General features: G+C 42.2%; 1 pseudogene; it reads right to left on the bottom strand.

Annotated features, from left to right (window-relative positions):
- Nucleotides 1-12,955: 12,955 nt before the first annotated feature.
- LOC111825552 lies at nt 12,956-13,064 on the bottom strand (annotated as a pseudogene).
- Between the last annotated feature and the right edge of the window lie 3,087 nt (nt 13,065-16,151).

Below are 16,151 nucleotides of genomic sequence, written 5' to 3'. Positions count from 1 at the left end.
CTGATGTGAGGCATGCCAGAGAGAGACCCAGCTCGTCTTGTCCTGCCCAATAAGGAAACACAGCAGGTGAGAAGACCCCAGCAGAAGGAGATGGAAGAATGTCACTGGATACCTATGGGCTGAGGGAAGAGTTCCAAATGACCAACCGCAATCGAGATGAGTCCCCATAGGTCATGGAAGCTGAAGGAGGAAGAGCTCAACAGGGGACCTCAAAGAGGCCCAAAAAGCGGTCATGGAGAAAAGGTCTGCTTTAATCATCAGCAAACCTGACAAATCTGGGCAGCTTTAGGCCCAGGGTACCAAAGCTGCCAGCCTCGTGAAAACCATAATGTTCCCTTCTCTTCTCCTACTTTGACCTTGGAAAGGAACCAGCAGGTGAGGAAATCTGCAAGAAGAAAGAGGTGAGCAAGGAGGGCAAGGTGATCAGGGTGGGCGAGGAGTAGAGAGGGGAGGGGAGCAGGGAGAGGCAGCCGCGAAGTGAAGACTAGAGAAGCATGCCTGAAGTAGGTCAGAGCTAAAGGAAGGCTAAAGATTGAATGCTGTCACATTCAAAGTTTTGATTAACATCTTTACCATGACATTCTAATTACTGCATTGAGATTGTATTTGCAACCTAAAGTGACCGTGGAGTATCTTTTATATATAACACTGGAGGCAAAAGCTGTAAGACCTGCCAGAGCTGACATCTGGGGCAGGGGATATTAGTCTCACGGAATCAAGCTGAAAGGTATGTTGGGTGCAAGACTGTACAGTACTGTGTTTTGTTTATGTCACAAGTGACCGTTGTTAAACTTGCCTGTTACATACTGTGGAAGCTGTGTTTTTGACTTGATTATTTATACACATTCTCTCCAGTGTCTTGTCTGCACTTAGGAATGGGTGAAATTCTTTTGCTTTCAGTCACTGGATCCTGGTTGTAGTCAGGAAGAGACTGCAGAAGGTGACTTGTTAGGGATCAACAGTACTGGGGTGTAAAATATACAAGATATATTGTATATATTTTTCACCTCCTTTCAGGTGAACAACAGGGGTATGAACTTCACAAGTCCCCTTATATACAGGTTTCTTTCAAATGCATGCTGTAAATGTATTTTTCTTCCTTGTGATTTTCTTAATAACATTTTCTCTAGCTTACTTTATTGTAAGAATATAGTATACAGCATAATACATATAGCATACAAATATGTGTTAATTGACTGTTTATGTTCTTGGTAAGGTTTCCAGTCAACAGTAAGCTATTAGTAGTTAAGTTTGGGGGGATCAGTAGTTATATGTGGATCTATGACTCCATAAGGGGTTGGCATGTTGCTCCAGGTTCAATGGCAGATCTGGACTGACTTGGTGTGGAAACCTCCCAAACTGCAGATGTGTCTCCTCCCTTGGAGGGCTCATCTACTACTGCCCCCATCCACCACACAAATCTTCACACTTTCAGAAACATTTGATGTTCTGAGTTCAAGCTGGACTATGGAAGAGTTTTAATCTACTTCAATTCAACAAGAAGTTATTAAGCATCCAGTTTGTACAAGGCACTGCGCAAGGTGACATGGAAGCAGCAATCCTACCCTCAGAGAGCTTTCTGTCAAGGTTAGACATGAACCAAAGCAATAACTAAAAGACAAGATAGTCTTTGGCTCATGCTATAATACAGGGAGCACAAAGGAGAGAGAGATTAAACCACCTCAATGCAGAGGGGAAACAATATTGGGGAAGCTTATAGACAAAGCAGCCGCTGAGATGCACATTGAAGGGTATAGAGCAGTGGTCGGCAAACTGCGGTTCGGCAAACAGCGGCTTGCGAGCCGCATGCGGCTCTTTGGCCCCTTGAGTGTGGCTCTTCCACAAAATACCGGCTCTTCCACAAAATACCAACTTCTGTGCATGGGCCACGAAGTTTCAATCGCACTGTATGTGCGCGCCTGCACGTGGTATTTTGTGGAAGAGCCACACTCAAGGGGCCAAAGAGCCGCATGTGGCTCGCAAGCCGCGGTTTGCCGACCACGGGTATAGAGGATTTCAAGAGGTGGGGGGAAAGGGAAGTGCCATGAAAGAGCCTGCGGATAATGAAATCATAGCATTTCCACCCTGCATTGGACTAGCCCATCCTGAGGCCAAATGGACAGAATTCCTGAAGATCATGGCCTTGGAGGTGAATTGGAAACACACAATGTGTTGCCACTAAGGTCATGGATAAGAACAGAGAAGGGAATCGGGCCCTGCTCCTTCTCCACCCTTAAACATGCCTGTTTTCATGAATAGCTGAGCATGTCTTGGTTCATAATGAGCTAGTCCAGTGCCATCCAGCCTGGGTCCTGGTGGCCCTTCCCCTGCCACTACGGTAAATGGCTACTGTGAAAAACAGCACAGTGGCAACACTTGGAATTTACAGCCTAAGTTTTGACCCACGTGCCTTAGTCAATTCCACATCCTTTCTTACTCACTTTAATTTTCCAATATTATCTGCCAGCAAGCTCCTAATAACCCCAGTTTATCTTTCCACTGCAGTATCATAGGTGCTTTGATAAGACCACCAGGGTTCAACCAGTGCCTGGCTCGGGGCCTCCTGCCCTGGTCACATCTGCAGGCAAATCTCACACCAGATTCTACTGAGTTCAAAGAGCAGGAGTGGGTCTCAAATGCAGTGTGAGGGCTGCTGCCATCCCACCCAAAGTATTCTTCATTGCCAATGGAGTAATTGGGTATTTAATTCCTTTTTTAATCTCTCTTTATTTGTTTTAAAGTAGCCATGACAGAAAATACAATATGCAATTTGGATTTTGTTCCACAGATGGATTCAAACAGAATGGGCTATCAAAACTCCTTTAAAGGTTCATCTGAGAAGGGATGCATGTTGATGCCTTTGCTTTGGAAAGACATGTGGGATGTCTTCTTAAGGAAACCTTTGGAGCAGCGGTTGCCGGCCGGTGGTCCTCGGACCACTGGTGGTCCGTGAGGTCCGAAAGGTTGGCGACTGCCATTCTAGAACCACAGGCCCAAGGTCAGAGACTGATGGGAGATCTGTAAACTACAGGTGTTGCCCATAGACATGACCACCAGGCCACCTGCTTCATGGCACAGTCAGGCCTAATATCAGTGACTCCCCGTCTGCCCCTTGCTCTGTCTGCACTGTCTGTCACTGTCTGAAACAAACATGTGAATTGCTTAGTGAAAAAATGGTTCAGAACAGATCATTTAGGGGGAAAAATCTCTGGGAATTGCCACCTTCAAGTCAATCACTCTAAAGCTAAAATGACTCCTACTAATTGAAGGGCATGAAGAAAGCCTCGCCTCTCTCTGCCTCAGTTTCTCCCTTTGTGCAACGGGGATAAAAATGGTGCCTACCTCATAGAGGTGCTACGAGGAATAAGTAAGACTAGAAGAGCGCTTAAAAACAATCCACGGCACACAGTAAGCATCAGTAAGTGAGCGCACGGGATGAATGGATACAGTGTCAGCCCTGCAGAACACCCGGCCCGAGCGGCGTGGCGAGATGGAGGCTGAGCAGGATGCCATTCCCACCTCCTTGCTGCTAACCAAAACCACACGCTGAGAGGAATAGAAAGGCTTTCTAAAGAAAGAATCCCTCCTTAGTCATAGCTTCAGCTCTTTTCCTCACATCCAAACCCACCCCTCTGTGCCGTTACAGTCTCAACCACAAGCGTGGTTATGTGGCTTTTCAAATGACCACACGCCCCACCAATGCTTTCCTTGGCTTAACAGGCGTCTCAGGCGGTTGCATGCTCCATTGTCTCAGATCACAATCAATAAGGAGGTGTCGGAAGCCTGGAGAAGCCCCATGTAGATTCATTCCAGCGACTTCAGTGATCATTCCTGAACAGAATTAGATCAGTGGGATTTCGCTCTACCCTTTCTGCTTAAAGGGACACACACCAACAAACCTATGAAAGAAAACCCAACATTCCAAATGACTTGTATGGAGATAGGACACTTTCACCCCCTCATCCCTGATTTCCTAGGGACTGTGCCGGGAATCTGGAGATGAAGATGTGCCCACCAGGCCCCACTACAAGGGAAAAGGGAAGAGAACTAATCTTGCAGTCTCCACCACATGGCCTGCTCTGCTGAGTTCTCTTCTATCAATTAATCCAACTAAACTTCACATTATTAGAAGATCTCTAGATTTTTATGCTAATTTCCATTTCTACTTTCTTAAGGGACTCTGACTTTTAGATTCCCTAAACAGAACATGTGTGGTAAATCTTTAAAAAGATGGACAGAGACTTAGTCTCAGGGAAATCCCTGGAGAAGGGGATTCTGTTGGCTGCTGCTGACTCGGCAAGGGCATGTGTGCATCCATTTTCCAGATGAAGAAACTGAGTCTAAGTGAGGTTAAATGGCATCTGACAATCACACAGATACTAAGTTTGCACACCAGGAGGATTGATCTTACTATCTATCTGCTTTCAAGTTCAACATTCTCTCCATGCCACTCCACGGTCCTCCAGTCCCACAAGCATCTTTGGTTCTTGCAGGAAGTAAACAAAAGGCAAAACAGAAAGTGGTTATCAGAGCTCACAGGCAGGGAGGGGTCCATTCAGCAGAAGGATCCAGGCTGGATGCACCTGGCCTGTGGTTAGGTACAGTCCTGCTGGTCATTTCTGAAACAGAGAGAGGAACTGTTCTCATGCCTGCTGGGTCCAGAGTGAATATAGCTGGAGACAGGAAATGGGCCGGCAACTCAATGAAAAGAAGAAAACGCAAAGCAATACTACAGAAGTGAATCTGAGGGGGGTTTTCTGCTTTCTTCCTCCAAGTGGAGTGCACTATAGTTCAGCAACCACCACGGGGAACCCAGAGACCAGACATACAAAACCGCCAATTCAGACGTCCATTGGAGTCTCAAAGAACTTCCAAGGGGCCTCCGGCCAGGTCGGAGTTGGGAGTGTGAAATCCCCAAAGGAGGCAGCCTTGGAAGAGAAGCCCTGGAAAGGGAGCCTCCTGCTTCCCAGAGGCAGAGAGTGAGGAGAACGGGCCGTAGGGCAGATGTTCTGGGCAGAAAAGAGTAGTTCCCATAGTCCTAGATAGTCTCTATCTATGTATGGCTTTCCCTCTGCGAATTGAATTTCTTTCTACAAACTTACATGTATAGAACTGATAAAAGATTTTCCAATCCCTGCCCGTCTAGAGAAGACATGCCCTGGGAATGAAAGAGAAGGTAATGAACCTGAACTAGGGTCCTGATAGCAGGTCTGAATGCGTCCCTCGTCCTGGCATCATCCAGCGGAGATCACAAACGTCGGGTTCTTTGCCTGGTATGTGGACTTGGTGCCCGCCAGGACCTTTCCTCCCCTCAAAGTGGCAGCATCATCTGCGAATGGAGCTGGGGCTGCAAAGCTGGTGAGGTATTGAACTGACTGCTCACAGGAAGTGGACTCCATGGATTCCTGGGGAGAGAAAGATGCCACACTCAAATTCAGATGTCATTCTTCCTGAAGAAAAGCAAGAGAATAGATCATTACAGCAGGATTTTTTGTTTGTTTGTTTGTTTGTTTTTGGGGGGGTGTTTATTTTTTAAGAACTCATAAGGAAAGGGCAGCCCAGATGGAAGGCTGGTTCTCTGGCAGGCTCTTTTTGTATTTCTCTGTGACATTAGAGGTGAGAGCTGTTAGGCATGAAGTCTGGCCTACTTCAAAGCTGGAGGTCTTGACTTAGGGGATCATAGTTATTTAAGTTTCAACCTTCCCATGGTATCATCACTAAAATGTAAAAAAAGAAAATGCCTAGATTTGAGGTTTTTTTAAAAAAAGTCATTAAAAATATATAAGGTATAAACTATAAAGTATACAAGGCATGAACTCTAAAATGTGTGGGGGAAAGATGTGTCAGAACTCTGATAAAATGGAACAGGAGGAAACATGGAAGGCTTGATCTTGTGCAAACTGGAACATCACTGTAATTCCTTTACTATTTCTTTTAATATTTCTTTACTATTCCTTCATGTTATTCATGCTGACTTTGTTAATGTCAAAACAGTAACATGGAAAGAAGAAAGTTACACTGACAAAATTCCACCTATTTTATTCAGACCTAGGATGGGTATTTGAGCTGGTGTATCTCCCTTTATGTAACAGATGGGTTGTGGGGAAACTGCAAGTAATTTGGGCACAGTATTATAAATGTGCAAGGAACTGTCACTACTTAAAGGTATTTATGTATTCAGCAATTGTTAAGTATTCGGGTAAATTATTTTGTAGAGATCAATCTTTTGGGAGAGGCCTTATCACTCAAAATATATCTGGGTTTTCACACCCTGAGATTTCCTATAGTGAGGCAGGACTGTGTTTTATCATCTTATTATTTCTGATTGGCTTGATTTTTCTTTAAAGAGCCTTGTACAATTTGTACTGCTGGTATAAAAGTATACGAGCCCTGACCCTATAAGTGAGAAGAGAATAAATTGGAGGCCACTTGGGGACAATTTGGCATATTAACTCACCCCTGATTTAAAATTTAACCTAATAGAGTGAAGTCACAGCTGGGTGGAGAGAAGAATGGTTTCCTGCGAGTCAGTGCAGCACTGACTCAGTAGAGAGAGGGGCCACTGGCTCCCGGGTGGGTAGTAACATGGGCGGAAGGGTTCAAGTTTCCTTAACTCACACATGGCCACAGACACACGTGTGCACCAGCCCTACGGCATTATGTAGAATGCAGGTTGTTACAACAAAGATCCCAGATAATAGGGGTTTTAAGAAAGCAACTTATTTCTCACACATAAAAGGAAAATAGGAAATTTAAGGCTGTCTGGCAACTCCTCATTTATCGGGGATTCAGCATGCTTCTAGACTTTCTGTCCTCTGTCACTGGCTGCCATCCTCATGGTTCAGGCAATCATTCCATTTCCCAAAAAGTATTAGAGAAGAGAGACTGTTGAGGGAATTTCATATTTACTATTTAGTCTCCCTTTCTGAAGTAATGGAAGCCACATGGCAGCCTGGAATAAAGTTCCATTCCCAGTCTCCCTTGCAGCTAGAACTTCTGGCTAATGGGAGGCAAGGGAAGGAGACGTGTCACTTCCTGGTTGTGTCACTAAAGGCGGTGGCAGTACATCCCTTCTTCCTCCCTTTCCTCCATCTGGGACAATGAGGTCAAAGGTCACCGGGACACACAAGGGTCCACCACACCAATCTTAGCCTGCACTGCCTGCATGAAGACTTTTACATGGGAGCGAAATAAACTTCTGTCTTTTCAGCCCCTGCTATCTGGGTCTCTGTTAAATGCTGCTGAAACTAAAGCCTACCTAATACATTCATCTTAAGGGAATTTCATGGAGAGAAAAAGGTCAATATTTTAATTTACTAGGGTGCCAAAGTCTCACCAATAGCCCTTTCATTTGCACATTTAATAACATTTACCTAACATCTGCAATGTTCCAGATGGTGTTCCGGACCCTTAGGGCAATGCAAAATGAATGTGCCCTGCTCCTTCCCTCAAGGAACTTAATATCAAATAGAGGAAAGAATTAAGAGAGCCAATACAGTGGAATGCTAATGTGCTGGGCACTGCTGTCGCTGTTCTTATGTGTTTTATATCAATTGCATCATTTGAATCTCACTCCTCATTTCATAGATATGGACATGCAAGGTCTGAGGGCTTATGGAATTTTCCCAGGACTACACCTATAACAAGTGGGGGGATCAAGATTTAGGTTCAGAATTCTGACTTGTGAGTCAGTCAAGCAAAGATGCAAGGTTCCCTGTGACAAGGGCCAATACTTCAAATGCTTCAGCTGATGTGCAACTAACTTCTTGAGAGGCCACCAGCCATTCTAGTTTCCCCAATGGCACTGTGTCCTGGATCAAGCACAGCTTGGTCTTCCCCTTCTATAAGGAAGACTAAGCCCACTCAAGGCCATCACACCTACCTCATGGGCGCTTGCTTTTCTTAACCATTTTACACTAACTTTATTCAAAAGGAATCCTATCTTCTAGAATCGCTCTCTTCTCTAGCATTATGTTTTTAAGATTCATCCACCTTGATGCATGAAGCTATATTTTACTCACTTTTGCAGCAGTTATGAATATTATCTTTCTGGTATATTTGAGGCTAATGAATGAATGAATATCACAATATGAATGTATCTCTTCTATTAGGTGGCCATTTTAGTTTTCAGTTGGAAATTTTTGCTATTAGGAACTACACTGATGGGAATATTCTTGTGTATTTCCTAGTGTACATATGCAAGAATCTCCATAGGGGATACACTGAGGAAGGGAAATGCTGGGTTGTAGAGTATTTAAACACTCTGCTTTACTATATAAGATGAAATGGTTTCCAAAGTGAACACACCAATGCACAATGCCACCGGCGTGTATGAGGGTTCTTTCTAGAGGGTTCTTTCTGTATTGTGTCCTCACCAACATAGTGAGACTTCCCCACCCCCACCCCCACTCTGGTGGGTGTAAAATGAGATCTTATTGTCATTTTAATTTGCATTTCCATCAGGACATGCTTTCATCACACGTGGATTCAAGAAACCAAGATGAGAACCCAAAGCGATGTGTCAGAAATATTCTTTCAAACTAGGTAAACTTCACAAGCCAGGCCCCTTTTCATAACGGAGGTCAAATAATTGAAAAAGGCACAATTATTCATTGTTGGGCCTTAGGAAATACCAAAGGGCTTATGCTACTGTTCGTGGTGTAGGTTCAACAGCTGTTTCTTAACTGGCTCCTTTTAGGGGGTTAATGTTATTATCTGAAGTCATGGGAAAAGCAAGTACATTTCAGGGACATTATAAACATTTCTTTTATCTTACCAGATAAAGAGATTTAGTATAAATCCTAATGCACCCATTTGACTGTACACAATTTACAGCAGATGAAGGGTTTGAAACACTTTCGTGTAAACAATCCTGGGTTTTTTCGAAGGTTGCTAAAAGGCTGTTTGACACTCTTTGTAAGTGGGGAGCATCTCAGAGTAAGAACCGGTTCTGGATAATATCAGAATTTATTTCCCACTAGCAAAGCAGCTCCATTAAGCACTGTTTTCATCTCTGAGGCCTTTACTTTTGTGTAATGTTTACATCATTGACACCTTCTATTACTGAGTCCCTAATATAAACAAGAGATGTAATAAGCCCTAATGTATTTTAACGAGATTTTAAGAAATGTGGCTATGGGATGATGACAACCAAATGGAGTACACATTAAAGCAAAATTTTTATAACACCTCAATCTCATGGGACAAAGACAACTCTATAATTTAAGTCCAGGAGAGAAGCATTCTCCCTGTGTTTCTTCATCAATTAGAATTTGATGGGCTCCAAATGTCAACGGACCTGCCAAATTCCCGAGCACAGCCTTTTAGCAGAAAATTAGAAACTCAGTTCTATTTGGAAGAGAGACGTGAAAATAAATTTACTTTGCTCCATAATATCTACATACTCATGACAATTGGGAGCTTTATGAACCACAACAGTAATACATGAAAAGCAAATCTTTTGTAATTTAACATCTTAATGCAATAACATGAGACGATCCATCCATGACTAAAATTTTGCCTGATTTATTTTAGCTGAAAAGGGTTATTCTAAAGTGGATTTAGTAACCGTCTGACAAACCTAGATGGAAGGGTGCTTTCTAATTAATTCTCATCCCCATGCTTTTATTCTCTGGGAGGCTCTCTGGTGTTTTCTGACAAAGACCCGTGAGTTCCAGGCAGTGACAGGGTCATTGTGGAGGGAGAAGGCCAGTGTACATGTCTCCGATGAGGGCTTGAGTGTGGTCTGCGGGCTGGCGTCAGCCCATGAACCCTTTTTACCAGTCTTCAGTAAGAACGGAAAGCAAGTGGAGAGTAAGTGTTTAAAACTTTTATAGCAACCACCCAAGGAGTGGTTGCTGGATTTATCTCCCTGAATAGGACAGTTTACAAAAGAATGGGTTAGTGACAAATTTATAAAAATAAAAATAAATTGTTAATTTAAAAAAAATTTTAAATCCTTGCCCTTCACCATAGATTCTTGATCACCATCCCAGAGATTCAGATTCAGTAGATTTGAGGTGAGGCTTGAAGTTGCATTTCAAACAAAATCCCAGGTGAGGCTGTTGCTGCTGGTCAGAATTACACGTTAAGTGGCACTGAGCTAACTCAAACAAGACACTAGATTCTCCCCATTTGTCACCGATGACTGACAAACCTGGATATTTTAATTTAGCGGTCCCAAATATAACACCTTTCAGATATTTATATTTGGCGCCTCCTGTTTTTAGGACAACGTGGAAGTTGCCATTTGTCCGCCTCAGAAGGTTCTGCTTTTCAAGACCTCTCCATGTTACCACCCTCCGCCCTCTCGGAACTGGCCTACGGTGACATTCTGAGCTTCCTCTTCCACTGTTGGAAAGATTTGCCAATGTGTTCACAGCATACAACACGCTGGGTCTCAAGACCACAGCAGGCAATGCCTTCTGGAAATAGACATGGATTATAGCCGGCATCTGGACTGACCGGAACTTTTAAGACATATTCATGAAAGAGGGTAAAGTCTAGACCAGTGGTTCTCAACCTTCCTAATGTTGCGACACTTTAATACAGTTCCTCATGTTGTGGTGACCCCCAACCATAAAATTATTTTTGTTGCTACTTCATAACTGTAATTTTGCTACTGTTATGAATCGTAATATAAATATCTGACATGTAGGATGTATTTTCATTGTTACAAACTGAACATAATTAAAGCATAGTGATTAATCACAAAAACAATATGTAATTATATATGTTTTCCAATGGGGTCTCGACCCACAGGTTGAGAACCGCTGGTCTAGACCATCCAAACTGCTCAAGTCATCTTAATGACTCCTCTGAGTTTCTTTGTTGCAGTTCCTAGAAGACCAGCCAATTCAAGTTCTCTTCCAAATGAACAAAGCCGAGCACTTAGGAAATTAACAGCCTCTGAAAACAGTGGTCACCTTCTCTCCTCCTGCGAATATCGGGAGAGAACAACCCAGCGGCTCCTGGGCCTCTTCAAGGCTTCCATCGGCAGCACTGCCCTAGAAATGCAGGCGCAACTCCATCACTAAGTCAGTTCTCACAGGGCGTGGCAGGCTTTTAGAGAGATGAAATTACCCTTTCTACTGCAAGAAAATGATCGGTTCCCCAATGGGACCCCTCTAATCATCCATTTGCTCAGTTACAGTGTACTCCCACTGGCCAATTATCTAGTTTGATCCACATGTTTGAATAAATGCTCTAGATTCTGGGAAGGGAGGCACAATTCAGTGAGCTGCTTGTACGTGAGAAAGGGGCCAGTCCTCTCAAAGGAGGAAAATGTTCTCAGGCATCTGAGAGACTGAAACCAAATCTCTAAATAAAGCCATTTGAAGAAAGTTCTGAAGGACTACATTTTAAATTCTGAGTATATCCCAACTGAATTCGGTACTACTAAATATCTGTTTGGGTCTCTGCACCTCAGTTTTCTGGTCTGCAAAATGGGAATAGTGATAGTACTTACCTCATAGAGTTTTGGTAAGGATGAAATGAATTAATAAATGTCAAGACTTGAAAGTAGCCCCTGGTATATAGTAAGTATTACATAAAATTTCCTAGAATCTCACAGTTACAAAGAGTCTTAGTGATTTAGTGTGCCCCCACCCCACTCCCAGTAACTTGCATCCCTTAGCCTAAATATGAATATTAGCCATGCCGGAGTACACCGGAAATAGCATAGATTGACTCTGCCCAATAGGAATATGAGTCACATATGTAACATTGAAATTTTTTTTTTTTTTTTTTTTTTTTTTTTTTTTATATATTTTATTGATTTTTTACAGAGAGAAAGGGAGAGAGATAGAGAGTTAGAAACATCGATGAGAGAGAAACATCGATCAGCCGCCTCCTGCACATCTCCCACTGGGGATGTGCCCGCAACCCAGGTACATGCCCTTGACCGGAATCGAACCCGGGACCTTTCAGTCCGCAGTCCGACGCTCTATCCACTGAGCCAAACCGGTTTTGGCAACATTGAAATTTTTTAAAAGTAAAAAAAAGGCTGAAACTACTTTTAACATTTAAAATTTTAAGCCAATCCACCCAAATATTATCATTTAAACATTTCATTAATATAAAATTTCTTAATAAGATATTTCATATTCTTTGTTTCACAATAAGTCTTTGAAACATGTCTATTTTAAGTAACAGCACATTCCAGTTGGGATGCTAAATTTCCATTGGGGATACTTGATGAGTATTTTAGATTTCATAAAATTTTCAATTGAAAAAGTAGATTCATTTAACAAATTGTTACAGATACACTTAAACTTTTTTCCATAACTAAATGGAGTTTTCCAATAACTAAATTCATATGAATTTTTTAAAAAATATATTTTATTGATTTTTTACAGAGAGGAAGGGAGAGAGATAGAGAGTTAGAACATCGATGAGAGAGAAACATCGATCAGCTGCCTCCTGCACATCTCCTACTGGGGATGTGCCCGCAACTCAGGTACATGCCCTTGACCGGAATCGAACCCGGGACCCTTCAGTCCGCAGGCCGACACTCTATCCACTGAGCCAAACCGGTTTTGGCCATATGAATTTTTTAAATTTAAGTTAAAAAATTATAAATTTAGTTTCTCAGTTGCACTCACCCTAATTTAAGTGCTTGGGAGCCACACAGTGCTAGTGGCTACCGTATTGGATGGCGCAGGTGCACACTTTGAAAACAGACAGTCCTGCCACTCCATCATACAGTTTTGGACACGTTATCTAACTTTTCTTAGCCTCAAGAAAATTTCTGATTTACAATTTACAAATACACAACAGAAAAATATAATGTCCTCCATCTATTATCCTCAGGAATATTAGAAGTACTATATCTAAAATGCATAGCAGTGATAACAGATTCTACAATATCAAGTAAATGAAATCATATAATATGTAGTCCTTTGTGTAAGTTTCTTTTACTCTGCATGATGTTTTTTGCTTCTTTTTTTGTTTTTGCAGCCTACAGCACCCAGAATTCCCAGGCGGTCTCCCATCCAAGTACTAACCAGGCCCAACCCTGCTTAGCTTCCGAGATCAGGCGCATTCAGGGTGGTATGGCTGTAGATTGCATAATGTTTTTGAGATTCATCCATGTTGTTGTGTATTTACTCCTCTTTATTACTGAGCATTAATGTGGCTGTTTTTAATCAAGAGAACTCCTGACCTGACTCTACCCCGCAATCAGCTATTCCATTCTTTCACAGATCAAGAAATTCTTCATCCTGTCAATCTAATATGGACCTCCCTAATGTTTCTAGCTTTTGATGCTAACTCAACAATTAGTGAAAGTACTTTTACATCATCATGTAAATTTTATGTGTAGTTAAAAAGTTCTCCTGAGCCTTCTATGGAGAGGCAAAAACCTTCCTAATTCCTTCAGTTCTTCATACAACGTCTTGGTTTTAACTTCCTGGTCATTTTCTATGTTCACTCTTTTAGCACAATTTTCAACTCATATTTATTTGTTTTCTTATTTATTGAATATCTCCTTTATTAGATTGTAAGTTCCATAGGACAAAATCATATCTATTTTATGCACCAGGGCCCACCTAGCACTTAGCACAATGCCTGGCAATTGGAAAACCCTCAACAAATATTTGTTGAGTAAGTGAGCATATAAAGTAAAGAAGGAAGTCACTTTTGAACATGTTGCGTTTTTGTCTATATGTTAAGTATACATGGCACAGCAGGCAGCATTGGTGGGGGGCGGTGGCGGGGCAAGCCTGGAGCTTGGAGAAAACACTCATTTCTATGAGATACACCTCTGGGAATGCACCAGCCAAATGCACTGACTTCATTCCTGGCCGGAAGGATAACCTTGAGTCTATCTGCGTCCCTTTTCCAGTGACCCAAAGAGTAGCCTAGACTGTGGTTGGCAAACTGCGGCTCGCGAGCCACATGCGGCTCTTTGGTCCCTTGAATGTGGCTCTTCCTAAGCCTTAGGAGTACCCTCATTAAGTTAATAACAATGTACCTACCTATATAGTTTAAGTTTAAAAAATTTGGCTCTCAAAAGAAATTTCAATCGTTGTACTGTTGATATTTGGCTCTGTTGACTAATGAGTTTGCCGACCACTGGCCTAGACCAAAATCTGAAATTTCCCTTAAAACCTAAAATCAATCGTAATCAGCTGGGCCCTGCTTTTATTTCCCAGCCCTGCTCAGGTCTCCAGATTAAGTAGGACATTGACCTCTTACCATCATGCCCCAAAGTCCAAATGTGGGAGAGGAATATTTTAAACATTGATTTGTTTTGCTCTTCCTGTGTTTCCCCCCCTCCACCCCCCTTTTCAAGCAGCAAGCCAGACCTTTGTATTTACTTCCTCGCTTTAGTGGAGTCTGTGATCCATAAAGGCAGAAATTGCCTTTAGGTGATTTGACTCTCAGGCTTGTTTTGCCAGAAGATAGGGTTCTTGAAAGAACCATCCTGGGGATGGGAGGGAGGGGGAATGCGAGGATTGTAAAGGAAGAAGAGCTATTTCCCCAGACTGGAAAGGGGTTCAGGCTGGCACACCCCTCAAACAGGGTGACTCACACCCAGCTTCCCAGCACCACAGAGGGTAGCAGGACCCCAGAAAGAAATAGCTGTGGGCCCCAGCAGCAGTGCTGACTGAGAGGAGTCCCAGCTCCGCAAGGACCTCCCGCCTTTAGTGAGTCCCGTAGCCTGGGACACATGGTTTCAGTGGTCAGTCTGACATCCTAAAGTGAGAGGGCTTTCTTCTGATTTTTGTTCGATGTCCCCAGAGAAAGAGAAAGAAGAGAATTCTGTCCTCATGTTCTCCTTCATAGTGGCTAAGATTGCACTTTCTTGCTGTTTAGGAGAGGTAGAGACTCAGGGGTGAAAGGATAAGGAAATATTCCATTTATTAAGCAGTTGAGAGTTTGCAGTCAGAGTTTTAAGGACAGAGAAGAAGGAGAAATACAGCCATAACAAAGAGAAGGGAAAGGTAAACAACAGAGAATGAGGGGAAAGAAGGCAAAATATGGCAAGAGTTCAAATAGCGGCCCACCCACCATAGAGCTAGATAATTGTAAAATAAGTTAACAAGCTGCTCAATCATATATTCTGTCTCATTCCTTGACAAATGAATAGTCACAAAGGTAGAAAGAACAACTTTGTTTAAAGCTATGGTTTTTATATGACTGAAAGTCAACAAACTCTCAAAGATGACTGGATTTAATTATATCGTGCATGTCTGGGTGTTTACATGATGGGCTAGTAATGTTTGATAAGTAATAAAATAGCTCATTAATTCACAGATACATTCCATAAATTTTTTTCTTGCCTTTGTTTCAGCAAAACACTAATTATGCCACCATCAACTCTCCCACACATTTTATATTCTATTGACAGTAATGCTAAAAGAGACATTTTCTTGAAATATTACAGTTCTCAGGTAATTTTTTATTATTAATTTCTATCTGGAGAACATTTATTCTACTAAAGTAGTAGCGACTGAAGTTGTTAATCAAATTCCTTTATATGTCATGTGCAAACACTGTATTTGAGTTACATATAATAGGTTACTGTCAACACAAAAATATACAAAGTATTTTAATTTTAATATGTAAATTATCATCATGATTTCCACCATCTTTTAATGTAATATGTAGAGCCATATAATAATGTAAAGAAAAATACTTCTCACATCATATCTAGATCTGCAACCATACAGATTTAGCAGTCATTTGGATCATTTCAGAAAACGTTTTTAAGATTCCATGTGCTAGTGCTCTGTGCTAATTTGTAAATACCTCTGGAAGAATAAAGAGAAATAAAAAAGTAGATGCTCACTACAACTGGGAAATGATACTTATCACGAGACCTTGTCACATTCACACTATTAAAGAAAGTGACTTGACAAGTTCATTAATTTGTCTTTTCTCTTACCTAAGCACTTGGGCTGCTCCGATCTTTCCACGTCCATCAAGGTGGTGTCCATCTCTGGTGCAAGTAGCAGCATCACAGCCCATAGTGTCCATGGCATTCGGAGTCCCTTTCTCCTTTCTAAGGACAAAGGACAAGGATAGAGAAGTAATTCCTGGGGGCCTGAACAGTGTCATTTCTGAAAGTGAGCGAGTTAGGGTCACACTGTCCCAGCACTACACACTGGACCCCATGTGACAGAGGTGCCCACGTGTCCTTTCATTTA

This window comes from Myotis lucifugus, unplaced genomic scaffold (assembly GCF_000147115.1).
Source record: "Myotis lucifugus unplaced genomic scaffold, Myoluc2.0 scaffold_31, whole genome shotgun sequence".
Lineage (NCBI taxonomy): Eukaryota > Metazoa > Chordata > Mammalia > Chiroptera > Vespertilionidae > Myotis > Myotis lucifugus.
The sequence above is the reverse complement of the archived record's forward strand: the minus strand, read 5'-3'. Positions and strand labels throughout refer to the sequence as shown.